This window comes from Enhydra lutris, unplaced genomic scaffold (assembly GCF_002288905.1).
Source record: "Enhydra lutris kenyoni isolate GAN:26980312 unplaced genomic scaffold, ASM228890v2 scaffoldscaffold19, whole genome shotgun sequence".
In the NCBI taxonomy this organism is placed as follows: Eukaryota; Metazoa; Chordata; class Mammalia; order Carnivora; family Mustelidae; genus Enhydra; species Enhydra lutris.
In genome coordinates, this window is record NW_019154103.1 from 27,750,696 (window position 1) to 27,778,682 (window position 27,987).

Here is a 27,987-nt window from a genome sequence, read left to right on the forward strand (position 1 = left end):
GCTCTCTGGTCAATGGGGAGCCTGCTTCCTCCTCTCTCTCTCTGCCTACTTGTGATCTCTGTCAAATAAATAAATTAATTAATCTTAAAAAAAAAAAATCCTGAGGGACCTCCACATGTTGTGAGATTTACCACCAGCAATTTGACCAGATTCCCATAGTAAAAATGGAAGAAAAATCCTCTCTTGCTTCCAGCATGGGGAAGGAAAAGGTGACTATTTGAAATATGCCTGTATACTCTTAACAAGGCCTGCCCTCAGAGGAAACAGTTAATCAGAGACTAACATACTGAGGTATCATCAGAGCCAAAAGGACCATGGGAATGGAAATACCTACTTTAACCCACTCCAGCCATCCTGCACCACTTAAGAGGAGAAAAAATACTGAATAACACTTCTGAAGTTCACAGTCCAGAGGCATAGGTTTACTAAAAGCCCAAGACCTACTCTTAGGACTATAAAAAACTTCTGCTCCCCTCACACATCACCACTGCATTATGAAAGGTCTACTTCTAGCAGTTCTTACAACCAGTATAGCTGTACCCAGTATGGCAGCCAATAAAAAATTCTGAGGCATACTGAAGGAAAAACAAAAACAAAACAGACTTCAAGAGACAAAGCAAACATCAGAAGCAGACATAGAAATGATGTTGGAATTACCAGACCAGGAATTTAAAAACAATGATAACTAACATGTTGAGTCTATTGAATAAAGTAGAGAGCATACAAGAAGGGATGGATAAGGTAAAGCAAAGACATGGAAATCCAAAAAAATTATCAGAGAGGTAAGCTAGAGATAAAAACATTGTAACAAATTAAGAATCCCTTTGATGGGGGCACCTGGGTTCTGTAGTCAATTAAACATCCAACTCTTGGTTTCAGCTCAGGTCATGTTCCCAGGGTTCTAAGATTGAGCCCTGCATCAGACTCCATGCTCAGTGTGGAATCTGCTTGAGGCTCTCTCTCCCTCTCCCACCCCTCCCCTCATGTGCTCTTTCTCTCTCTCTTAATCTTGCTCTCTAAAATAAATCAATCTTTAAAAAGAAAAAAACGAATGCCTTTGATGGGCTTATAGGTAGACTAGACATAGCTGAGGAAAGAATCTCTGAGGTAGAAAATATATCAAGAAAATCTTCAAAAACCTAGGAGTGAAGGAAAAGAGCCAGGGGTAGGGTGGGGTGAGTAAAAGGAAAACAAAAACAACAACCACAAAAACCCCCTCCAAACCCAGAACAGAATATCCAAAAACTTTGTAGCTAAACTTTTAACATATGTGTAATGGGAAAACCAGAGAAAAAAGAAAAAAATGAGAAACAGAAGAAATATTTGAAATAATAATGACTGAGAACTTCCCACAAACTAATGTCAGACACTAAACTGCATATCCATTAAGCTCAGAGAACATCAAGAAGGAGAAATGTCCAAACAGCTATACCTAGGGATACTATTTTCAGACTATAGAAAATCAAAGATTTTTATTACCAAGTGAAAGAAGCAATCTGAAAAAGCTATGTACTATAATTCCAACTGCATGGAATTCTAGAATAGGTGAAATTATGGAGACAATAAAATGATCAGTGGTTTCCAGGGCTGGTGGTGGGGAGAGATGAATAGGCAGAACACCGAAAAATTTTAGGGCAATGAAAATTCTCTGTATGATACTGTAATTATATATGTCATTATATATGAGTCCAAGCCCATAGAATATACAACACGAAGAGTGAATCCTAGGGTAAACTAAGGACTTTGGATGATTATGATATGTCAGTGTCAGAGGTATTTGGGAAATCTTTGTATCTCCCTCTCAATTTTGGTACAACCTAAAACTGCTCTGAAAAAAAAAAAAAAAAAAAAAAAAAGTAGAAGACGGAGAGAGAGATCCAGGGCTGCTTGGGTGGCTCAATCTTTAAGTGTCTGCCTTCAGCTCAGATCAAGATACCAGGATTCTGGGATTGAGCCCCGCATCAGGCTCCAGACCCAGTGGGAAGCCTGCTTTTCCCTCTCCCACTCCCCCTGCTTCTGTTCCTACTCATGCTGTGCCTCTCTCTGTCAAATAAATAAATAAATAAAATCTTTTTATAAAATAAGTAAAAAGAGAGATCCACAGTAAGCATAAATCAAGGCAAAGAGAGCATCTGGAGAGCAAAAAGAGAAAAGTATTGCATCACGTACAAGGAATCTTCAAGAATTAATAGCTCATTTCTTTAGAAATCATGGAAGCCTGAAGGCAGTGACATGACATATTCAAAGTGTTGAAAGAGAAAGAGTGGGGAGGGAGGAATTTCCCTACCCTTTCCTCATACCATGCCCTAGCATTCCTAGACCCACTTTTCAGTGTGTTGGTGGTGGGGTTCCCCACAACAAGAAGCAATACTCCAAACACCAGCTGGGTGTCCTACAGTTCAACTCAATTAATACCAATCTTTCAGAAACTCTTCCAGAAAAGGAAGGTAAGGAAATACTTCCTAAATCTTTCTTTTAGGCAAATATCACCCTTATATAAAAGCCAAACAAAGACATCACAAGAAAAGAAAACTTCAGACCAGTATCTCTTTGGAATATAGATGCAAAATATTTTTAGAAATACTAGCAGATCAAGTCTAGCAACACATAAAAAATAAACACCATAGATGAGACTCTATCCCAAACATGCAGCTTTGTTCAACATCTTTAAATCCATCAATATAACAGACCATATTAACAAAGGAGAAAAAATTCATTACCATGCCTTGAGATGCATAAGAAAAATTGGCAAATGACAACATCCATTTATGATAAAAATAACAAACTAGGAATATAAAGGAACTCCCTCAACCTGAAAAATGTCATCTACTAAAAACCTTATATTGAATATTTTACTGGACTGGAAAAGTTTCAAATCTTTTTTCCTATGATCTGTAAGAAGACTAGGATGCCACTTCAATGCAACATTACAGGAGGTTCTAGCCTGGGCACTTGGGCAAGGAAAAGAAATAAAAGGCATACAGACTGGAAAGGAAGAAGTAAATTTATCTCTATTTGTAGGTGGCATGATTTTGTATATGGAAATTCCTGAAGTGTCCACTAAAAACTATTAGTTGACCCTAAGTTCATACTTGAGTTCACCAAAGCTACAAGATATGCAATCAATATTAAAGCAATATTAAAAATTTAATGGAAGTAATACTTGCTATCAGTGAAAAATCCAAAAATGAGAAATGAGGAATCCAAATGAGAAAACAATTCCCTTTAAAGATTTATTTATTTATATGAGGAGGGGAGGAGGGAGAGGCAGAGGAAGAAAGAATCTTGAGCAGATTCCACTCTGAGCATGGAGCTCATCACGGGGCATGACCCCACAACCCTGAGATCATGACCTGAGCTGAAACCAAGATTTGGATACTTAACCAAATGCACCACCCATGTACCCTAGCAATTTTCTTGAAAACAACATCGAGAAGAATAAAATACGTAAAAGGAAACTTTAAAAAAATTAGTGTAAGACTTATTCTCTGATAACTACTGATAACTGAAAGAAATTAAAGAGGATCTAAGTAAATATAAAAATATCCATGTCCATGAACAGGAAGATCAAATGGATAGAATGGACAGACCACAAACAAGCAAACAAACAAAAAACACCTCACATTTGTGGATAGTTGATTGTAACATGGTTTTCAAGACAATTCAATGGGACATTATTGTTTTTTCAACAAATGGTGCTGGGACAACGTGATATCTACATGACAGAATAAATGAAATAGACTCCTTTCTTACACCATACACAAAGACTCCCCCAAAATAAATTATGGGCCCAAATGTAAGAATGAAATCTCCAAAATTCTTAGAAGAAAACAAATGAGTAGGTTTGTGACTTTGCATGAGGCAGTGGTTTCTTAGATATGACACCAAATGCACATATGACAAAGGAAAAAACAGATAAATTGGACTTCATCAAAATGAAAAAATAAAAACCTTTTGTTTCTGTTAACATATCATCAAGAAAGCAAAAGCAAGTCTCACAGTACCAGAGAAAACATGTGCAAATCTTAGAGCTAAAAAGGCAATTTTATCCAGAATTTATAAAAAAGTCTAACAAATATCCCAATTAAAAATAGGTAACACATTTGAATAGACAGTTATCCAAAGTATATATACAAATGGCCAATAAGGACATGAAAAATGGTCAATATCATTAGATAAATGCAAATCAAAGCCATCAGATACCACTTTATAACTACTAGAATGGCTGTAATAAAATAGATAGGCAATAAAATGTGTTAGCAAGCGATATGGAGAAATTGGAGCACTCATGCATTAATAGTAAGAATATAAAATGTTGCTGTGAATAACTGTTTCAGTGGTTCCTCATAGAACCTCATAGAACTACTGTATGACATAGCATTTCTGCCCGTAGGTATGAACTTGAAAGAATTGAAAACAGGCATTCAGAAAAACTTATACACATATCTTCAGAGCAGCATTATTCTTAGTAGAGAAGCAAAGAAGACAACCCAAATCTCCATCAATCATGAATAAATTAACAAAATATGTATTTATGTAATGCAATATTATTTGGCCATTCCTAAGGAAGCATCAGTACATGGTGCAACATGGCTGAATCTGAAAAATAGTGTAAGTAAATGAAACAAGAAACCAAAGATTACTTATTTATGTTTCCATCTATATGATATCAAAATAGGCAAATCTATAGAGGCATAAAGTAGATTTTTGTTTATTTAAGGCAAGGGGGTGACCCTTAATAGGTATAGTGTTTTATTATGGAGTAAGTAAGACTATGTAAAAGTAAATCTTGGTGATGGTTTCACAACTCTGTGAACATGGTGAAAACCTGGAATTGTACACCTTCAGTGAATTAATTTTTAGTATGTTCATTATATCTCAATGAGACTATTTACATAAACTTACAGAAAGCATACTTGACTTTTTTTTTTTTAAAGGAAGATTCCCCTGAATCAGCAGTTACCTGTCCTCTCTTTCAGTTGTTACAGCATGTTTTCTATGTTGCCATTGTAGCATGGAATCTGAATTATTTATTTATATAATTGTCTCCTCTAGACTGTAAGATTCTTGTAAATGAGGGCTGTTCTTGTTTTTTGTTTTTTGTTTATTTTTGAGAGAGAGAGAGGGAAAGAATGCATGCAGAGAGATGGGCAGAAGAGGGGGAGAGAATGTTAAGCAGGCTGTATGCTAAGCATGGTACTGACTTGGGGCTGGATCTCAGCCATGAAATCATGACCTGAGCCAAAATCAGGAGTCAGATGCCTAACCAACTGAGCCATCCAGACACCCCTGTGTTCTTTGTATTTTTATCTTGAACACTGTGACTGGAACATAAAAGAATAAAAGACTAGCTTCTTCAATATTTCTTGAAAAAGTTGTATTTTTCTGGCACTTTTCTCCATGAATTGCTATTCAGACACACCACATATAGGGAACAATTCTTTGATAGCCATAATGAGCCAGCCACAAAACCATGTAATAACCAGTGTTCTGTAATATTGAATCCAGTCTGTGTGCATGTGTTGCAGAGGGAACTATCATCGCACATCAGCTGTTTCCAGAAAGGCCCCATGTGTGATTGTTAAAATTTGAAAAGGAAGTTGAAGAAATGTAAAGATAAGCGTCTTATGTGAGGAAATTATACATTGTATGATAGAGATGTTTGTTCTATGAACTCAGGAGTAATTCATAATCTAATTTAATAAAAAAAGCAGTAATTAAGATAAAAGACACCAATATATCATAGATCTCCGATGAAAATGTTAGTTTCTGCTGGTGCCCATCTCATCTCTCCTAGCATGGGCCTTTATAAGTGGTTCAAGAAATTTGTATTTGTTTTTCTCCAGTAAGAAAGTTGCATCAGAAGAATAAAATGGAATTCTGAGTGGTTACTCTGCTTTTTACAGAAGTGTCACTGACCTATATTCTGTGATGGTATCAATGAAATTGTTTTCTTTAAGTGTCAGAGAATCTCAGTATTCTTTTAGGGCCTGGAGAATCAATCTCTGTTTTCTCTTTGCCTATGATTTACAAAGATTTGAATAATCCAAAGCCATTTTTATGATTGGATAGTCACTTTAGATGGCACAGTGAAATAGATTCTGTAGCTGGTTGCTCCTTTAAAACTATTCAGAGATAGATGTATTTTCATAAATAAATTATTGTCCTCTTACCCTAATTTTTTATCTCTAGAGAATGTTAGATGCTAACATTTTTTTTTCTTTCTAATGTATTAACTTCTTATTCCTTAGATATTTCCTTAAGCTAATAATTTCAGTCTTCAGGTCAAGATATCTAAATAAATTTGTTCTTTGTTCCCCTTAACTATTTCTCTTTTTTTGTACCAGTTTCCTCACACAGTCATTATTTTTGGTCCTGAGGCCAGAAAATATGAACTCAATTTTCATTCTGACCCCTAGTCTCCCCTCCCATGCACATTTCTCCATCTACCTATCATTACCCCTGGAATATTGCCCAGAATTGTCCTGTTCTCATCTTACATCTATTCTGTTTTCTGCCAAGCACTTTTTTCTCTGCTATTTCACTTCTCCAGTTTATGATGTTTCTAAATCCACCCCTCTATGTTTGAGCCCGTAGAGAGACAGGGATCTTTGTAGTGTTATTTGAGGAATATAATTTTTAGCATTTTTAAAAGACACAGTGAACACAGAGTTTATTTTGTTGAATATATTTTGAAAATAATAGAACTTTATTGAAAGGATGAAAAGGAAAGAGAAGACATAGAATAAGTAAGGAAAGCAAAAGAAATATGGTGAAAAATACAATTTGGTGACAGTAGGATGCTTGAGTAATAGGAAAAAGAAGAATGCATAGTGTGGTCTATGAGGGACAAAAGTTAGTACATGAAAAAGCAGGGCAGACACTAAATAATTGTACAAGGGGTGGGAAAAAATGTCCAAAAATCAACCACGAACAGGAAGTGAATAGGGACATGGGAAAGTTTGGGAAAGAAGATTCTGCTTTTAAAACACATAGTGAAGGCTTTGATTGTTCACTCTGTGAGCTCATCAAGAGGGAGCCCCCAAAGCCTTTCGGTTTAAAATGCCTTTAGTAGATGGAGTGGAACCAAGCAGCTCAGTGTCTGGAGAATGGGCTGCCTGCACTCTGTGCTTTGGCCCCCATAGCCACCGCACAACACGCTATTCATAAGTGGCCCCAGTGTTCCCTTCCTCTGAGAAATTCAATGTGTAAGCTTTAGTGAAGAATGAAAAGCCATTATAAATTTTTGTCTCCATGCATATGGATAAGCTTTGGTAATAATGTGTGTTAGAAAAAAAAAGAACACTACATCGTGGAACCTAATAGAAACTTTCACATGGTATTGTTTCCACCATGCATAATTCATAGAGAAGAAATTAGAAGAAAGCAGGCGGACATTGACTTCCTTAAGTTTTTGTTTTAGATTTTTTTTTCCTGACTTTTAATTTATTCCTTTGAGGAAAAAAAATGCTTCTCTTGTGCTCTATTGATATTGTTTTGCAGGGAGCTTTAAGTGTCATTCAGGTTTTCTTCAATCTGAAATCATATTTTATATGTTAATTTTACCCTTCATTGTTTGCTGTCTGATTTGTTTTTAATCATCATCTTTTAGAAAATTTTATTCAGGATTCAAGAACTATTATCCTTCAATGATTCTATGATATAATGAAGCATATTTGCAACACAATATTTTTCTTAAATCCATGGATATTATCATCGTATGTATTTTCAAAGTCTCCTAGAATGCCTTCGTGTAACTGAATTAAATATAGTTTAATTAAATTAAGTAAATTAAATTACTCATTACCAGTAATAACGTTAAGCTTTAGAATGCATTTGAGTTGGAAAAGAATTTGAATACCTGGCTTAACAGCTCTAGTGTGGTGTGAAATTAATTTGCATTATACATATCTTACCTCTTTTCAATAAATGCATAGATGGAAGACAGAATGAGAAAGATAAGAGACTTTGAAAACCACTTTTAAAATTTATTAATTAAAAAGGGCATTTTCCATGGCGAGCAACTGAACTAAAACATGATTACTTATTGAAGAAAAAATGTCCAATTATATAACAACATTAAATAATGAATCATGAAATACCTAAAAACATTATTTTCCTAGAGGCCATATCATTTTATTGTAACTCAATGTAAGCACTAGGTCTATTGTTGCTAATCCTAATTCATTCTGAAGGGTCCAGTTTGAGTAATTGGTTACAGGAGGGAAGGAATAACAGGTAATGAAACCAGAAGTAAAACCTATCACTTGATTCATTTCACTTGATATTTTTGCTACTGTGGATTTCTAATACCAAGGTGATTTTTTATCTTGTTTTTTGGCAAGTAAACTTTTTTTTCTTTTTCTGCAGACAAATGGAACCCAGAACAACTTCTTAAGAAATGTCAGACTTCTTCCTAGAATAAAAGTTTATGTAAGATGTGCAAAAATATGTAAATGATTATCTTGACTTAATTATATGAATGTACATAATATTAGTGTTAAATAATGTATGCACATTTTTCACTACCTGATACTGGTAGCATACAATTCTAAAGATGGAATCTGTGCCTCTCTGTCGTAGTATGCTATCACTTAATCAATTGGTCTGAAACATCCAGTAGATGATATCTATAAGCTGTGAAAGATAAATATTTAAAAAGATATTGAACTAAAAATGCTACCTCCAGAAAGCCTCATAGACCTTATTTCAGAAAAATTAGGCATTGGAAAATCTTTGATAGGTGCTTTAAGCATAGAGAGTGTTCAACAATGAGATTATAAAAAGGAGGTAAATTGACACTTCTTAATAAAAAAAGGAGGAAGAAGCTAACACACACACACACACACACACACACACACACACACACACACACACAATCTGCAACCAAAAAGGGACATGGAAAAGAAAACATGTAACAGTTTTTCATGAGAAAGGTATAAAAGAATCAGAAAATGTGGAAATATTTAATGTAGTCTGTTTTTACCTATAAACTAAGAATCACTCCATCAAATGATGTCCCTTACAAGATTAACTTTTAGAGATATTGAATTTGTGCCTATGACATCAGTAAAGCAGGGGAATGCAGAAAAAGAGAAATTCAGCTTTGAGAAATTATCCACATTGTTCCTATTACAATATATAAGGAAGAGTGATCTTTGTTTCATTCTATATATATAAACACACAAAAACACACATATATATGTATATATATATATATATATATATAAAACAAAGTTTTCTATTTTGTAATATGTAAGTGGGGGAGAAAATTGGAGCATCATTAGCTGTCTAATTCTTAAGGCTTTTGAAGGTCTAACTTTACTTAAAATTGTATTCCATTCAAAGCTATGAATTAATAATCTATTCCTGAATTTTTGAAAAATCATATATACAAATGATATTAAATATTAGAAGAGATACATAAAATAATTTAATATTATAAACCAGAGCTAATTTGACTATGTAAATATAAGTGACTCTAAGTCATTTTATACATGCATAATTAGTCTTAAAACTATAAAGCACTAATAAATTTATTTTTAATAATGTTGCACGCCATTTAGTTTAATATTACTGCTTTATATATTACCAAAGTAAAATCTCATTTTGATATGGCACATGGAGCTGCTAGAAATTGTCCAGACCTCTTAAAGAATGAAACTGGCCTATATCATATGTTAATGATAAAATCAGTAATTCGGTTAAAAAAAAAAGTTCAGTCATTTAACAAATGTTACTTAAGCACTTAGGATTTGCTGGCACATTTGCAAGCATGTAATGGGAATGAACACCCAGTATCCATTAGAAGGAAACTGTACCTTTTACAATCTTTAGAGTCATATGTTCAAATCATAATTTTAACTAAAAAATTATATCTTAGTATGCATAGGAAAGCTATTCTTTCCCGAGATAGAATGTATTATTTAGGAAGATGATTTGCACATGATTTATAAAAGTCAAGAAATTTAATTGGTCCATCACTAGACAGGGTAGAAAGTGACCAGGCTGAGGAAAATGTCTCTATGGTATATACCAGATCTGTCATTACAAAGGAGATGGATGCAGCCAGTGTTCATGGCTTGAGGACATTAATCATTAAGATTGTACAATTTACCTCCAACACTTGTTATGGTTATCTAGTATGTAGCAATATTCTGATTTTAATTTGTCTTCTCCTACAATTTTCCCTAGAGGGAGTGATTATGAACCCAAGTATCATATTTTATGCCCTACTTTAACACATTTGGCGTTCTGATTTTAATGCATTAGTTTCTGAGAGCTTGTTTAATGTAAATTTTCCCCCAAGTGATTAATCCACCATTATACAAATGATAACAAATGAAATTTTGAAACCTATAATCTGACAGGTCCTATTTTTTTTTCATGGTGTTACACCATGGGACCCTTAGCAATGCCTACATGGATTCCAAATTTACCAGACAAAAATCTCTTCACACTTAAAAAGAAAAATCCACATCATAATAACCAGGAAAATTTAGAAGTAGAGGAATGCTAGACAATAGGCAGCTTACTACTTTCCTTCATTAATAAAGTGGAAGCATAAAGAAAAAAATGACCTACATACTGTGTCAATAGAAAAACAGAGAAAAGAGGCAGGAAGTCACCTTTGACTTTTTTGTACCCTACAGATCTCACCTGGGAACTTGTAACTGTCAGCGCTTAATGCATATCTAAAACTCTAACTGCATGGATTCTGGGAAACACAATGTATAGCTTCTAGACTCTGTACTGGAGCAGTATAAGGGAAGGAAGTTGAAATGGACTTTGAGTTATGCCATATGACACAGTGATTTTTGTAAATGTCCCGGAGAAATATACATTTTCTCCAGGCAAGATGCGTAAAGGTAATTATTATGGAATTGTTTGTGACAGCAGTGAGTTGGAACATATTTAAGTCTCATTTATAGAGAAAAAGGAAAGCAGTGTATGGAAGATGTATACTATAGATTATTATTATATTATATATAATATATTAATATAATTATTATAATATAATATAATTATAATTATATATATATTATATATAATATATAATAATTATATAATAATAATATAATTAATATAATATATTAATATAATATATTATTATATTATTATACTATAGATTATTATGTAGCAGTAAGAAGCAACAAATGAGATATACATACCTCAAGAAGATAGATATAAAAATAGTTTTGAGATTTAAGAGGGACTACCTACCATGCAAAAAATAGCACTTATGGAAATCTAAAACAGTATAAACAGTTTGTATTTTATGATATGCATGAATTATTAAAATACTTGCAAACATATTTAAGTGTACATTTATCAAATATATTGGTCTAGGCACCTATAAGAATGCTTCTTATTACTAGCTTGAACCTGGAAACCACAGAGGGAAGGGGATTCTGGAATAATTTGCTCCTGTCTACTACCCTATGATAGAGAAGAGATGTTACTTAAACCATGCAAACCAGCACAGTCCACCCTTTGCCAATTTAGCATCCGTATACATCTTCTTTTAATCACGTCTAATCTTTTAGAATAGGTAGCATTATTCCTAATCTAAGTATTTTTAGTAAAAGCATAGAACAATCTTCTTCACTCCAAAATGCACCCTTATGATTTCTGAAATTAAATCATTTATTTTCCAGTTTAATCATAGTCCCCCTTCACTGTTTAATGTATGCTGAATTATAATGTAGCCACCATTAATCCATCTTGACATTAGGTAGGTGGGCAATAGGGAAGGGAAATATCAGTTGAACACAAATACATTATTGTCAAGTAAGTAAGAAATAGTCATGGCTATTACTGTATTAGATTCTGCAATATGTGGTTGGGTTTGGATTTATAGTTTCTTTTTGTCACCATTCATTCCATGATCTCATTGCTTTCAGCATTGGTGTCTATCATTATTATTTAACATAGTGGGATACACAGAAAGGTCTGAATCAGGACCTGCCTCTGTTGGGTCCTCAAGTATCTACACAAAATATTGGTCCAATCTGTGTGTGGATAGGGCACACTTTTGGGTGTCTTTTAGTACTTTTTTTTTTTTTAAATCAAATTAAGATTAACAGAAAACTGTAGCCTCTATAGTCTAGCCATGCTATTACTGGCTGAACTCTTTATATAGCTCTGCTCCCCAAGGATACTAGCTAGCTACTGTTCCTTGGAAGATTTTGTCATAAAAAGTTTTACCCTGATTTCTCCTATTGGCAGTGTGTGCCTGTATGTGTGTGTTAACTTTTTTTTTTTAACTTAGTAATAGCTGCAGCTGGAATATCCTTGGTGAGAATAAAAGCATACAGGTGTAATTGTATATAACATTCACCTTTGTGGCAATCCATAACCCCTTTCTTAAATAATGGATGGTAGAGGAAGAGACTGACTGACATCCATGGAAAATGTTATCATTGTCCATGTAATTATTGAAAGCTTGCTCTGTGGTGGATATCCTCTGGTGAATGTTTACATGGACATGGATATAATTATACTGTATGTCTGTTAGGAGGCCCTGCACACACACACACAGACACACACACAGACACACACACCCATATTAAATAATTTATTTATTTACTTTAGAGAGAGTGAGCGTGAGTGGGGAAAGGAGCAGGGGAGAAGAGAGAGGGAGGAGGGGGAATAATCTCAAGCAGACTCTATACTGAGTGTAGAACTCCACGTGGGGCTTGATCCCATGACCCTAAGATCATGACCTGAGCTGAAACCAAGACTCAGATGCTCAACCAACTGAGCCACCCAGGTGTCGTGCAAAGGCCCTGCACGTATTTTTAACCCAGATCTCCGTTTCTCCAATTATGCTCCTTCAAGTCCCTGAATAATCAGCCAAACCATTATTAACTGCTCGTGAATTAGGATAGATCCATATCCCTGATAATTTTTTCTCCAAGTACGTTGAATAACCAGATGCACTACTTTAAATCCTTTTCACTGGGAATACCTCCCTTCCCTGCCTAGAAGTTACACTGCCTGAGCGATCATCTCTTGAATGGTGTCAAAATGTCATGTGGAATTATCAGAAAACAACTCCAAGTATTGTCTTTCCAAGTCTGTTAGATGTACACAATTGTCCATGTGGATATAGGGGGGGTGTGGAAGAAGGAGAGGTAGGAGTGAAATTTGAGCCATATCTCATGCAAATTACCGGTGACTCCAGAATCCATTCTAAAGCTATGTTGATTACTTGCACATAGTAGTTATGTACTGTTTTGCATCTCCAACTTTATGGCTGGTAGTCAGACAATGTGAAGAACATCAAGCATCTTAATGTTTGTTAGTGAAGGATTCATTGTCTTTTACAGGCTATTATAAAAAAAAAAGTTACATGTTGAAGAGAGCATGGTTATTTTCCAAATCCTTAAGGGAATACACAATTTTCCTATTGGGGAATGTAGAAGTCTCATACATCATCTCTATCAGCCATAAACATTTTAAGCACCATTGGATGTGCAGGATTATATGACCAAGGAATAAAGAACCTTTTGTGGCAATATGGACTTTCATTAATGACATTTCTTTCTCCCTATAGGTTGCTCATTAAATGAACTAAAGCAATGTACTCAACTGTGTGTGGTACAAGTTACTTTCAGAATCTGAAAAGACCCACAAAGAATTGTTTCCCCTTTTTAATGTCAGAGGGTACAATTTGCAACATAATTGTCTTTCACTGTCATATGTATCTCAGTGTGGTACAGATCACTGGACTATTATGAACTTCACTGAGGAGATAGTCCCTTAAACCTTGGGCGATAGTATTGTCCACTTTCTGGCACATGTGAGTATTAGCAAGGCTTCTAAGGTATTTTATTTTTCTTGCTCACCAAGTCCAATGAGCATGAGGTCATTAACACAGATGAGGTCATACAATACAGGATCAGAATGAGATCTTGATTAATGGTAAGATAACCAAGGTCTGTAAGGACTGGGTGATGACAGAGGTAGGGAGCTCTTATAGTTCTGCTCTAAGATAAAAACAAAACAAAATAAAAACACCATTCCTAATATTAATACAAACATACCAAGCACTACTAGAGGTATTAATTTGCTTCTTTAAGTTAATTCCACATCTGGAATATAGCTGTAATTTTAAGAGTTTCTGGAAACCCATTTTAATTCTTTAAGATCAGTAATTGTTTAGCACAGGCCAAACAGGAGCTCGGGAATGTGAATGTAATATCCACCATTGTCTCTTTCAGGTCTTTGATTGTGATGTTAATCTCTGCAGGTCTTTTAGGATGTGGTCTATTATTTTTGGTTTATTCTTTTGGTAGGAAGAGGGAGTCCTAGGGACTTGTGTTTAGCCTTTGCCATCCAGATAGTCCACACTTCATTTATCGTGGGATTCATGTGGGAATTCTGACAGTGTGGAATTTATCTGTTCATATTGTATATCTAAGAACTGGAGAAAAACCACAGAGTAAGTAATGTGACCCACCAGGTACACTGTGTAATGGACCAAGACAAAATCTCCATTTATCATCTCATTTCCAATAGCCCTTGCTTTTACTGGTGAGCCAGAGGAGTGTTTCTGGTCCCAAGGAATTAACTTCAATTCAGAGGAAGTGCCAAGTAATCCATGAAAAGCTCTTTATTTTTCCCTCTCCCCAACCCCCTTCAAAAAAAAAAAAAAATTCACTCTGGCAAATGGGTCCAGGTTCCCTTGAGGAAGACTGGGAGAAGTGTTATACTGTGTAGTTATGGCAACATTTCAAGCTCCTTGTAGAAGTGGTCCTTGCCTCTGTCTTTTGTGGAGATCTATGTCATGAATTGACTTATTCCTGAGAATCGAAGTATGGGTTCATGAATGTTCCAATGTCAAAGAGGCCTCACTGACTTCAGGTCTAATCAGAATAGAGATCAAATTCTAGATTATCATTTTTTGAAGATATTTTTCCCCCTGGAGTCATTTCTGGTAGGTACAAATGTACCAGTCAGTGTTCATTTAGGAGTAGAGAAGACTTTCTATTAAAAATGCAGAAGATTTTAATACACGGGAATAGATGCTTACGCAGTTTTTGAAAGGGTGGGGGAGTGAGGTTAAGAAGGCTATTATTAGAGAATATTAGCTTGTTAGTGCAAACTTCAACTCTGAAAAGCTTTGGCAAAGAGTATCAGTCCGCAGCAGCAAAGCAAGTTATTCTCAAGCGCTCAACCTGAAGAGCAAATATCTTTGTGGTCCCACAAGTGTGGTTGTCACTATCTCTGGATAATAATGACCTCTTCTTGGAAGACTTTAAGCTAGAACCATAAAGGGAAGAAAGCTATGGCAAATGTAGCTCCTGATACCTCTGTAATTGAGAGAAATTCTTAGAAGTCAGTAGTGATAAAGCTGGGCTAATAACGCAACAATTCAGTGCATCTATAAAATATTGTCCATAGGGCTTTCTAGTCTCTTTGAATATATGGAATGAAGATTTTCCATTTGTGGATATATTTGTTCTTTCTTAGAAGTTATAATTTGTTATTCTTACACCTGAATTCTGAATTCTTCTAGGATATGCACTCTAAGGAAAAAAAAAAAAAAAGACCTTTTGTTTTATTTATCAATTTACTTTTAGGATCTAGAAGAGTCACTATCATTTATTAATTCATAATTATATAGATAGGTGGACAGATAGATAGGACTTTATATATGAAATTATGTCAAGGTAAAATTCTGATGGTTAGAATATACTTCCTTAAATGGAGTTTAAAATTATCCTTGTAACTCTTCTACTTTTTCATTTCTGAATTTAAGCCTTGGCAATATACAAAGTAAATCCAATCATTTTTTCTAATAACATCCTTTCAAATATTTAAAGACTTATCTCCCTAAATCTATTTCAGTGCAGGCTAAATATCCTATTTCCTTGGAAACATATCTCACATGATATGGTTCCAAATAACCATTCTAATCATTTTAAAAAAATAAACCAAAGTGTGTCAATATCTCTCTTAAATCCTTATAAATCAGGGTGTTTGGAACTAGAAGGGATAGTTACAAATTGTTTCAAGCAGAGTTGTTATTATTTACCTTATTCTACTCTCTCTATATATAGCTTGACAACCATGTCAAACAATTATTTAATACTAAATATACTGTCATGTAAAACACACAAGTTTATCTTTGTGTATGATGTAAGAGAATGGTCAGGTTTCATTCTTCTACACATAGCTATCCAATTTCCCCAGCACCATTTGTTGAAGAGACTGTCATTTTCCCACTGTATATTTTTTCCTGCTTTGTCGAAGATTATTTGAGCATAGAGTTGAGGGTCCATATCTGGGCTCTCTACTCTGTTCCACTGGTTCATGTGTCTGTTTTTGTGCCAGTACCATGCTGTCTTGGTGATCACAGCTTTGTAGTAAAGCTTGAGATCAGGCAATGTGATGCCCCCAGTTTTGTTTTCTTTTTCAACATTTGCTTAGCAATTTGGGGTCTCCTCTGATTCCATACAAATTTTAGGATTGTTTGTTCCAGCTCTTTGAAAAATGCCTGTGGAATTAAAATTGGGATAGCATTGAAAGTATAGATTGCTCTAGGCAGTATAGACATTTTAACAATGTCTTCCGGTCCATGAGCATGGAATGGTCTTCCATCTTTTTGTATCTTCTTCAATTTCTTTCATGAGTGTTCTGTAGTTCCTCGAGTACAGATTCTTTACCTCTTTGGTTAGGTTTATTCCCAGGTATCTTGTGGTCCTTGGTGTTATAGTAAATGGAATCAATTCTCTAATTTCCCTTTCTATATTTTCATTGTTAGTGTATAAGAAAGCAACTGATTTCTGTACTTTGATTTTGTATCCTGCCACATTACTGAATTGCTGTATGAGATCTATCAAAATCCTAGAGTAGAACATAGGCAGTAACCTCTTCAACATTGGCCACAGCAACTTCTTTAAAGATGTGTCTCCAAAAGCAAAGGAAACAAAAGCGAAAATAACTTTTGGAACTTCATCCAGATCAAAAGCTTCTGCATAGCAAAGGAAACAGTCAACAAAACAAAGAGGCCACCCATGGAATGGGAGAAGATATTCACAAATGACACTACAGATAAAGGGCTGATATCCAAAATCTATAAAGAACTCCTCAAACTCAACACACACAAAACAGATAATCATGTCAACAAATGGCAGAACACAAGAACAGATAATTCTCCAAAGAAGACATACAACTTGCTAACCGACAGTTGAAAAAATGTTCATCATCATTAGCCATCAGGGAGATTCAAATCAAAAACCACATTGAGAGAGGCACCTGGGTGGCTCAGTGGGTTAAGCCTCTGCCTTCAGCTCAGGTCATGATCTCGGGGTCCTGGGATCGAGCCCCGCATCAGGCTCTCTGTTCAGCAGGGAGCCTTCTTCCCCCTCTCTCTCTGCCTGCCTCTCTGCCTACTTGTGATATTTCTCTGTGACAAATAAATAAATAAAATCTTTAAAAAAAACCACACACATTGAGATACCAGCTTACACCAGTGGGAATGGCCAAAATCAATTAGACAGTAAACAACAAGTGTTGGAGAGGATGTGGAGAAAGGGGAACCCTCTTACACTGTTGGTGGGAATGCAAGTTGGTGCAACCACTTTGGAAAACAGTGTGGGGATTCTTTAAGAAATTAAAAATAGAGCTATCCTATGACCCTGCCTTTGCACTACTGGGTATTTACCCCAAAGATACAGATGTAGTGAAAAGAAGGACCACCTTTAACCCAATGTTCATAGCAACAATGACCACAGTCCCCAAACTGTAGAAAGAGCCAAGTTGCCTTTCAATGGACAAATGGATAAAGAAGATATGGTCCATATATACTATGCAGTATTATGCCTCCATCAGAAAGGATGAATACCCAACTTTTATATCAACATGGACGGGACTGGAAGAGATTATGCTGAGTGAAATAAGTCAAGCAGAGAGAGTCAATTATCCTATGGTTTCACTTACTTGTGGAACATAAGGAATAAGACAGAGGACACTGGGAGATGGAGAGGAGAAGTGAGTTGGGGGAAATCGGAGGGGGAGACAAACCATGAGAGACTGTGGACTCTGAGAAACAAACTGAGGGTTTCAGAGAGGAGGACAGTTGGTGAGCCTGGTGGTGGGTATTATGGAGGGCATGTATTGCATGGAGCACTGGGTATATGCATAAACAATGAATTCTGGAACACTGAAAAGAAATAAAATAAAATAAAATAAAATGGCAAAAAAAAGGATAAAACATCCAGGACAATGTTAAAAAAAAAAAAAAATGTGTTCTTTTTTTCTTTTAATGTTTGCATCTGAGTCACACATACCTCTTTGATACCAGCTATTGATTTTATGGTCTCGAGTATATAAGAATTAATTCATCCCTACTACAACATTCACTTCTAAAGCAAGTGTAACTGTGAGTTTTGAGCTAAAAATCCTCCACAGTCCATTGTACCAGTGAGATTTCCTTAGGCAGCTAGCATAGTGGCAACAATGAGAGAAGTCAGCTATCAGCATTCATAACCCATGATAACAAGTGAAACAATAGTTGACCCTGTCTATTTTGAAGAATAATTGTGCACAATATAGTTCTCTTGACAGCAGAGGAAGCTCCAAGAAAATGAACTTAAAACTGACAGTAGAGCAAAAGGGGCTCAAAAGCAAAAAAACAAACAAACAAACAAAAAAATAACGCCCCCTCCAGGCTTCATCAGATGACGTTATGAAGAGAAAAAGAGAACAAGATCTTGTACATTAAATTAGATTTTACAAAAGCTAGAACCAGCAATTATTTTGGCTAAAATCATGGTTTAAGGCTATCAAGCACATTGTTTTAGGAATCTTGTTGTCAAAGAAATTCAGTCTAAGCAAGGCACAGTTCTGTAATAGAATACCTGCTTTATGTTAGAATTGTGTTTTATAAATACTTAAGTGTGTTTTAAGGAATTATGGGCAAAGTTCTTTCATAATGGTGTTCGTTGTTTTAAAAGGGTTTTAGTTGTTGTTTTATCACAACTGAGGGTACTGCTACAGTAAAAGTATTCTTTTAGTCGATAGGCCAAACTTGAATTTCCATTGAGAGTATTGCAGTTGACAGTGAAGTATTTGGTGGATACACTCATCACATGGCAATACTTACATGATTCTTATATGGGTCTTTGGTGCACCATGAAGATAAATAGCCAAGAAAGTTATGAGAAAGAGAATGGCCTGAGTGTAGAGTTAAAAGAAATGTTCAAAGACTATAGTTGGTGATTTATTGTTTTAATAACACTTGATGATTTGTCAAAATCTTTTAAAGGTCACTTATCTTCTTTCATAGAGTATGACAGATTGTAACCATGAAATGCTGTACTTCCAAAAATGCACAGAATTCCCACTGATATCTAATGGCAGTTTTTCTAAGAAAGAGTTGTATTTCACATGGCTGTATATATCCTGATGTCCATACCTCCACAGAATAATCAGTTTATAACATCAATATTACCTGAGCAGAGATTCACATGCCCTAGGTATGTGAGTTGACCATATTACCATGGGTTACCTTAATGTTTAAACATGTCTTCTCACTTGTGTAACAGACATATAGCAACATTTTATTTTACACGTATTCTCTTATACACAATGCATTCATATTTCATTCTATATAGATTTTAACATTCCACGGTGCATGTAAAAAAACCTTATAAACCTTATATTCCATGCAGTTTTTGACCACTTATGAATAAGTCCTCTTACTTTATTGCCATGGAGTCTTGTTCCAACAGTGTCTTCTTTCTCATCTCTCTAGTTTCACTTGATGGTGCATTCCTATCAGCAGACAAATACACCCACAGATAGTGCATGTTAAAATTAGCAAAATAAATACTGTCCTTCACGCTGGACACTTTCCCACCCAGGGACCTATTCCCCACATTTACACACTTAGAATATACATAGTTTCTCCTGTATCTCCTTCTTCCCAGTACCATTTTTTTGTTCTGTTTTCCTCAAATATGCTCTATATTCCTCAAGTTTTGTGTCCTGATTCTTGCTCCATCCCTAAAATAAAGTTCAAAGTCTTTGGCAAGTCATACACCATAACCTCTCCCTTACCCTTCCACACTCTTATATATCTTATGGTCCAATTCCATCAAACATGTGAATTTTCTTACATTTGCTGGGTAAATACTCACTATTTACTTCTGGACTGTTTATTGTTGAAGAAATAGTCTTCTCTGTGTCTTTTTTTTTTTTTTCCAATTTGGAAGAAGACCATAATCATCCCTCAAAGGAAATTTCACTTCATATTACACTGTCCTATACAATGTTTTCCAGCTCCTTGGCATAGTTATTTCTATGTTGAGTAATTTTCTGTTCTCCGTTTGAATGCTGTAGTGCCTATAAATTGAAACCAAAAAAAGCATATATATATATATATATATATATATATATATATATATATATACAAATTTCAGATCTATTTGGAAAGTAATTACTAAATAAATAAATAGATAAATAAGTAAAGGAATCTTACTACAGGTAGGACTCCTAATCTCTTACAGCTTAAAAAAGTGTTGTATATATGATATTTAAAATGTACACGTTCTTAGAGCATATATTTGCATATATATATGTGCATATATACAATGAATTACAAAATAAATACCCAATATTTTGCATAATAAATCTCAAAAGGTAATAGTTAAATTATATAAAGAATTTTAAAAGATTAAATTAATTATTTGTGAAGGAATAGCAAGCTAGTTGAATTCCACATTACTTATCAGGGAGAAACTAAGTAAATATAAGAAACAACAGAAATTCCTGTTTTTGTCAAAAAAATTATGAAAATAAAATTTTATTTTTATTTAAGGACTGGAAATGTATATTCAAACACATCTCTAATATCTTTATTTTAGCTTTTTAAATTTATATTATTGGTGTTATTGAAATAAAACTGAATGACTCATTGTGGAAAAATAACAATATATATATTTATGAAGATTTTATTTAGTTGAGAGAGAGAGATAGCACAATATGGGGGTAGGGGCAGAAGGAGAGGGAGAAGCAGATTCCCCACTGAGCAGGGAGCTGGACAGACACAGGGCTAAGTCCCAGGACCCCAGGATTATGACCTGAGGCAAAGGCAGATGTTTAACCAACTGAGCCACCCAGGCACCCTAGAAAAACAGTATTTTTAAATCTAGTCTCCCAATCCTTAATCTCACTGATTAATGCATCTTCCATTTTGGGGGGCTTAGATTAGCCTCATTTTTGCCATGAATTTTATAATCCAATTCAAGGAAGCATGTGGTGAACTAAGTTTTTATCAGTAATTAACCTATAGTGAGTCAACTAGGTACATTATTCATAGATAAAATTTTAATTAATTAGGTGATTAAATTTCAAAACCCCTTACTTTATAACTTTGGCATATAAAAATATTTTTGCTAGTTTATAGTGAATGGGATTAAACATGGCAAATTACTGGTTTACCAAGTTGTATAAGGACTGGAGAAGACTGCACATTGAGATTGAGAAAGTAAATCATCTACAAATGGGTTAGTAAGGATAGAATGAGTCAGGTAGCCATGTGTACCATGCCTTAAGACCACAGATATCACATATCTGAAGAGTTTCCTGATGTTTTTTTCTTAAGATTTTAAGATTATTTCAAGATTATATTCTTTTATCTTTCTAATTATGAGTGTAATTTTGTTGGTCAGGACTCTATAAATCTTACATTATAATGTAATAATATATAATAATATAATATATATATAATATATAATGTATAATATATAATGTTTCTATAGAAACCCACTAGAAGTTGACTCCAGCAAAAAAGATACTAAGTGTTTAATGTGGCTTCAAACATAAAAGGATATTGGCTCTCAAATGAACCATCAACAGAAATCCATTCCCTTTGGTATCTTCCCTGTGTATTGCTTTTATTCTCAAATAATTTTCTCATTATTGATGATCAAATAGTTGCCAGAGCTCCAGCCTGACAACCCCAATGCAAAAAAGAGGTTTTTAATTCTGAAACTTACAGTAAAATGTATAGGGCCAATGCTATTTTCATTTGGTAGCCCGAATTTAAGTCATCTGCCCATTCCTGAGACAATCTTTATGGCCAGGGGGGTGTGATACTCCTGCCCACTCATAGAGTATCCAGTTAGAGTCCTACCCCACCTACAATTTCTGATCAAGAAGATTAGGTGATTCTACAAAGAGAAATCTGGCTCTAGTCAGGAGATAATAATTACCAGAGCAGTAGAAAATAATAGATACCTACTGCATTATTTTACAGTAATTAGTTATAGGACTATTTAGTGGTTATGTTTTCTGTTCTTTAGGACTATTTAGTGTTATGTTTTCTATTTCTTAAACAAATAGATTTAGGCTCGATATTATATAGTTATCAGTCCAGAGAATTTTGCATAGATGTAGATTCATGCTACAATGTAGGATTTTTTAAAGTTCAGTTTTATATTTCTATGTAATTTATAAGTTCCTTTGATTTCTTAAAAATGATACATACGTGACCAATTTCAGGTAGTCACCTACTGAATGAAAGTGGTAAGATAAATCTTTTTGGTTCAGCATTTTCCTCTTGTATATAGGACAATAATGTTGATTATATCTTTGTTTATAAAATAATTCAAAACATTTTTGTACTATTTGAGCCTAAGTAGCAAATATATTGTACCACTTTCCACTTTCCCAAGCAATTAATTCAAGATGAAAAGTTATTTTCCCTTCTGTCTCAAATGCCAGTCAGTTTCTTCCTCATGGAAAATTATCAAAAACATAAAGAAAGACTTGTAAAACTGGACTCTAAGTTCATAAAAACATCTAACACTACAGAAAATTTTGTTTTCCCATTTAAAAAGTATTCTCTATTATGTATCTTTAGTATATAGCCTTCTAAAGAACTATTGGACTGTTCTTCGGCTTATTCAAGCTCCTAATTGCAGAGAGTGAATACACTTTACCCTAAAGTTATTTCTTTCATCTACTATACTACGATTAAATAATATTTAGGTACCCTTAAGGCATTTTCAGGGCTTATTTTGTAAACCTATTACAATATGAGTGTGTAAAGAAATCTAAATCCAAAGTTTCAGTAGATTCGTTATTGAAAAACTGACTCACAGATCTGCCTACAACTTGGTAGCATGAGTAAGCAAGTAAAATTAGTCAAAGAAATCTTCAAGAAGAACTGATATGAAGACTGCTTTGTGTTTAGAAGTCATGTCAAGAAATGATTTCTATCTAAAGACATCTCCCAATTTGAATTAGGGAAACCACCACATGATGACTTGAAGCCCTGACACTTTGACAGCTGTATTTTTGTGAAGAAAATTTTGTGGTTCACAATAGGTTGCATTAACTATAAAGAGATAACTTTTTAAGAGTATGTGAGTAAATTAAATTTAATATATCCATAGGGAATTATTTATGGACAATAGTTCTCTATCTTAGGAGATCAAGCAAATATTGGCTTTCAGATTAGTGGTGATTATGCTTTGTCATTAATATTTTGGATTTCTAAATCCAAACTGTGTGATATTTTGATCACTACTAATAACTGCAGCTGCCTAAGATGAGGTTGCCCCAGAAACACTCTCTGTATCTGGAGAGCCATTTGTTACTTAATGGCAGAAAAGTAGAACTGACATGGCAGAGTAGAACTACTGCTTTTTAGTTGGCAGAAAGGTCACTCTTAGTGACCAGGCAGTCCCTAGGGAAAGACAACTTGAAAGTCATGTCATTCTGGTTTCAGGTTCCTATCCACCTGTCCTTACATGAAGGTGGTAGAAGTGTTAGAAGTGTTAGATATTTTCCTCTGGCACTCTTTCCCACATAATTGTCCTTTGCTTTCTCTTGTATACTAATGGGATGTGTTTTCTGACATTGAGGCACTATTAACCACCCATAGTCTCTGCTATCTTCTGGAACCTTTCCCCTAAAAGTTCAGGGAAAGTCATTTGTCTAGAATTACATCTTCCCAGAGCTATTATTAATGATCGAAGGTTTTGTGTTCCCAAGATAAAACTTCTAAACTACAAACTACCTTAATCCTAAAGTTGCTTTGGTATTCAAAATCCACAATTTTGCCATAGCTCCATCAGCTAATTATCAGCAGAATCAGGAGCAGCCAAAGATATGACTTTCTGTTTGCCACAAATGTCCAGTACAGACTCTCTTCCACAAAGTCACAGTCAAAATTAAATAAGAACCTGTGGAATATTTCCATTACTTTGTTGCCCAACTCAAAGAAATGGCTGTAAGAAGGGAATTTCAGGCAAGGCTAAAAAGAAGATACAAGGTGTGGGAGGCCATTTGGCATTATATTAAGTAATGTGAATGAGTTGTTATAATGTGAAAATATGCTTCGTATGGTGCCTTAAACATAGAAAATTCCCTGAGAATGATAAGTTTCATTGCTATTATCATTTATTTTCATTGTTAATCAGCCATACCCTAAAATGCCGGCAAACAATGACTGGATCTATATTTTGTTTGCATTTTAATTATCAAATAAATATTAGCCCTTATAAAGTTATCCACTTAAATTTCAATAGTCTTGAACATTTTAGCCCAATTACAAGTAGTTAAAATAAGATAAAAACTTTGTTTTCAAAATTAATCAAATGGCACTTTGATTGGAATAATTTTTAAACACCTGAAATACACTGATTGATTCTCAATGTAAATCAACAGCTGTAATTACCTAGGTAAGCAAACAGTTTGGGTCCCTAACTCTTAATTATATTATTAAGTGTCCACAGTTCCACATAATTTTGTTCCATTATTTAATTTCTTTTTGAGTATACAAGTCCTTAATTATGTGAAACAAAAATACTGGCAATTTTACTACTGTTTTCTTGATAAGCTCTTTGTGATGACAGGATAGTCAGTAGCATAATTAAGGTGACCTAGATTGAAGAAAATCGCTGTCACCTATTCCATGTGATAAAATCACTGTCATCTATTCCACTGTCACTCCTTTAACTTAGATTCCAAGAAGAACCATTTCCCCTCACTTTGGTGGCAAAAGACTTTAAAAAGTCAGCTAATTCTCTTCACCCTTCCAGCATAACCTCCATCTACAGCAATAGTGGTAGTGCAAGGGCTGGTATAAAGAGAGTTTTGGAAGATTCCAGAGATTTTCAGGCACCGATTGCCCACCTTGAGTTCTAATAATCAAACTCCAGTCTCCAAATAGCAATGTAGTTGCCAGAATGCAGTTCAGCTCCAGTGTGGCAAGAGCAGTATCAGAATTCACTGCATAATTTTTATATTTTATAAGATGTCCTACTGTCATCTGGTTCAGGATAATTCATACATGACAAAATAGAAATAGAAGAGGAAAACATAGAAACAATTTCCTCTGTTTCATCACAAAATCAAGTCAAAGCATGCTCTTGGAAAAGTATACAGAAAGAACAGTAAAGTACATTATTGTTCAGTATTAAATGCCTATGTTATGCTAGGCATGGCAAAACGTCACTGCTATTTGACAATATATATAAGAGTCAATGACCTGTGAAGAAAATCATTTTTTTAAATAAGGGATTTTGTCAGGACTCAAGCTTTCCATAATCAGGCAATGTGGAATTTCTAAAAGATAGGAAATTTGGATTTGCATTTAGAACTACTAAGTTGATGGAAATTTGAGGTCTTGTAGAAGTTGAAAGTAGATATCCTAGTCTACGCTCATTTCCTCACCATCACTTGGAGGAATTTGGATGTTGGCTGTATATTGAATTATATGAGAATATAAAATCAAGATGAAAGGGAGTCATTTAAATTCAAATGATATTATGTTTAAATCTTTAAAACCATATATCTGGATAACTCCTTTCTTAGGAAGACAAAAATTTAAAGGATCCCATAGCAATATAGTATTTTTTTTATTCCATGGCTGGGTAAGCGACACTAGCAAAGTGCTCTATGAATCCATTAGGGTAGCTTCAAGTTTTATCTAAAGGATAAATGTATTAGTTGTGATTTGAAATAATATTTACCTTCTTAATTGTTTCTTTATCTGTGTATGAGGAGATATTGCAAGATAATCTGATTTGGACATCTTCCTAATTTTAAAGGAGTTATAAATAAGTAATAGAAGTACCTGTAGTACTTGAGAGTAATGATAAGACTCCCAGGAATTTGCTTTTGGAATCTTTATTTGGATATTAATGATAACCTGCTGATACACTTGCTAATTCACTGAAGGATGGTAGATGTTGTCATGTCCAAAGACAAACTTGAACTCTTTCTAAAAGGTAAAAAGCATATGGAAATCAGTCCTGGGGAACAAGGTGTGTGGTGAGAACCTGGTTGTGCCTTGATCAAGGTTGGTAAAGAAATAATTAAAGTATAGGACATTTACTATTTCATTTGGGTCTCTTGTCATTCGCCTTGTATCCTAGGGAGATGATTTGAACACAGGATTCAGGCTGAGCAAAAACCACTCTCAGTTTTGCCAGAAGGCAATTATTTAGCTTTTGTACCATGATCCAGGTCCTTTGATTATCCTCCTTCTTCCTCTCACTTTCTTCACAGGTTTGTTTTATTTTTTCATAAGTATCTCCACAAGATAGAAATAGGAAATATGTAAAGGAAGGAAAAATATACCAGGTAATTTATCTCTAAGGTAGATTTGGAAAAACAGTTCATAACAGAGGATTAATTAAAGACCTACCTATTCATACTCTCTGGGGCTTCCTTAGAAAGTATTTGTGAAAATTTTTTTCTCTTTTACAACAACGCACACATACATGCACACACACACACACACAGAGAGAAAAAAAGTGGGAAGAAAGAGAGATTCGTTTATCCTTTCTGCCCCTGTGTAGGCCTTCACTCTCTAAGATACAGATTTGTGGTATCATTCCCGTATCTATCCCATACTGCATATCCTTGCGCTACCAAGCTTCCTTAAACATTCTGCTTTTATTCCGTACTTAGAGTGACTTGCAAACATCTACTCAATAAAATACAAATCCTTTACATGACGTTTAATATCTTTCACATTCTACCAATATCTATCTTCTCCCTTCTCATTTCAAATAATTCCCTGAAAAATCCCTGAGATTGTCAGACCAGGGACTCTATGCCATCTTCCAAATATAGTAAGTCACTTCCACTTTTCACCAGGGTTTGTGTATTTCAAGTCACACAAAGCTATGATGCTTTCCCTTGATTTACATAATCATCCAAATGCTGCCTATCACTCAAATACAAAAGGTCTCTCTTTTTTATTGGGTTACTAGAAACCCAAATCTGACATTAAGATCTGTGTGCAGAAGTTTCTTGAAGCTTGCTCTGAAGCAACCCTCAACAATGAAATAAGAGAAGCAGTAGTGGGCAAATTACGGAGGGAATAAAACTTATCTGATCCCACTGGGAGCACTGAGACTGTGGTGGTCTTTCAGAGATGCCTGATACTGAGGCGTGGGTGCACACGTTGTACCAAATGGATCACCAGATGCAGACCAAGGTGAAGGCAGGCAAGTTTTGGAGGCAGTTCCTGTAGGAGAAGTGTACTTGCAGGAGAGGGACTCCCCTCTAGGCTGTCTGTGGCAAACATTCCCGGTGGCTGGGAAAATGAGTACCCTATTCCTGAAAGTAGACACTTTCCACTATAGTTTTGCTGTAATTTTATTGACCTTGACAGCTTCAGAAAATTACAATGAACTTATGCTGATTTTTGTACTTATTGTTAAACTAGTCTCATCCACAGGATCTCAAATCACTGAGGAAACATCTTTCCTAGCCACTGGCACCATCCTGAACTCAGAAAGGCACTCTGAATACTGGTATAAATGTTTCCCCCCCAAACTTGCAGCTCTGATATGTATTAATTTAAGGGAACATAATTATTGAAAGGGAATATATTTATCAGGATATATAATGTCTCAGACATACCTATGCTCAGTACTCTATATGAAATGTATTTTGTGCTGAACAGAAATACTGAATACAGGCCTTTAGTGGGGCTGGAATATATGTAGAAAT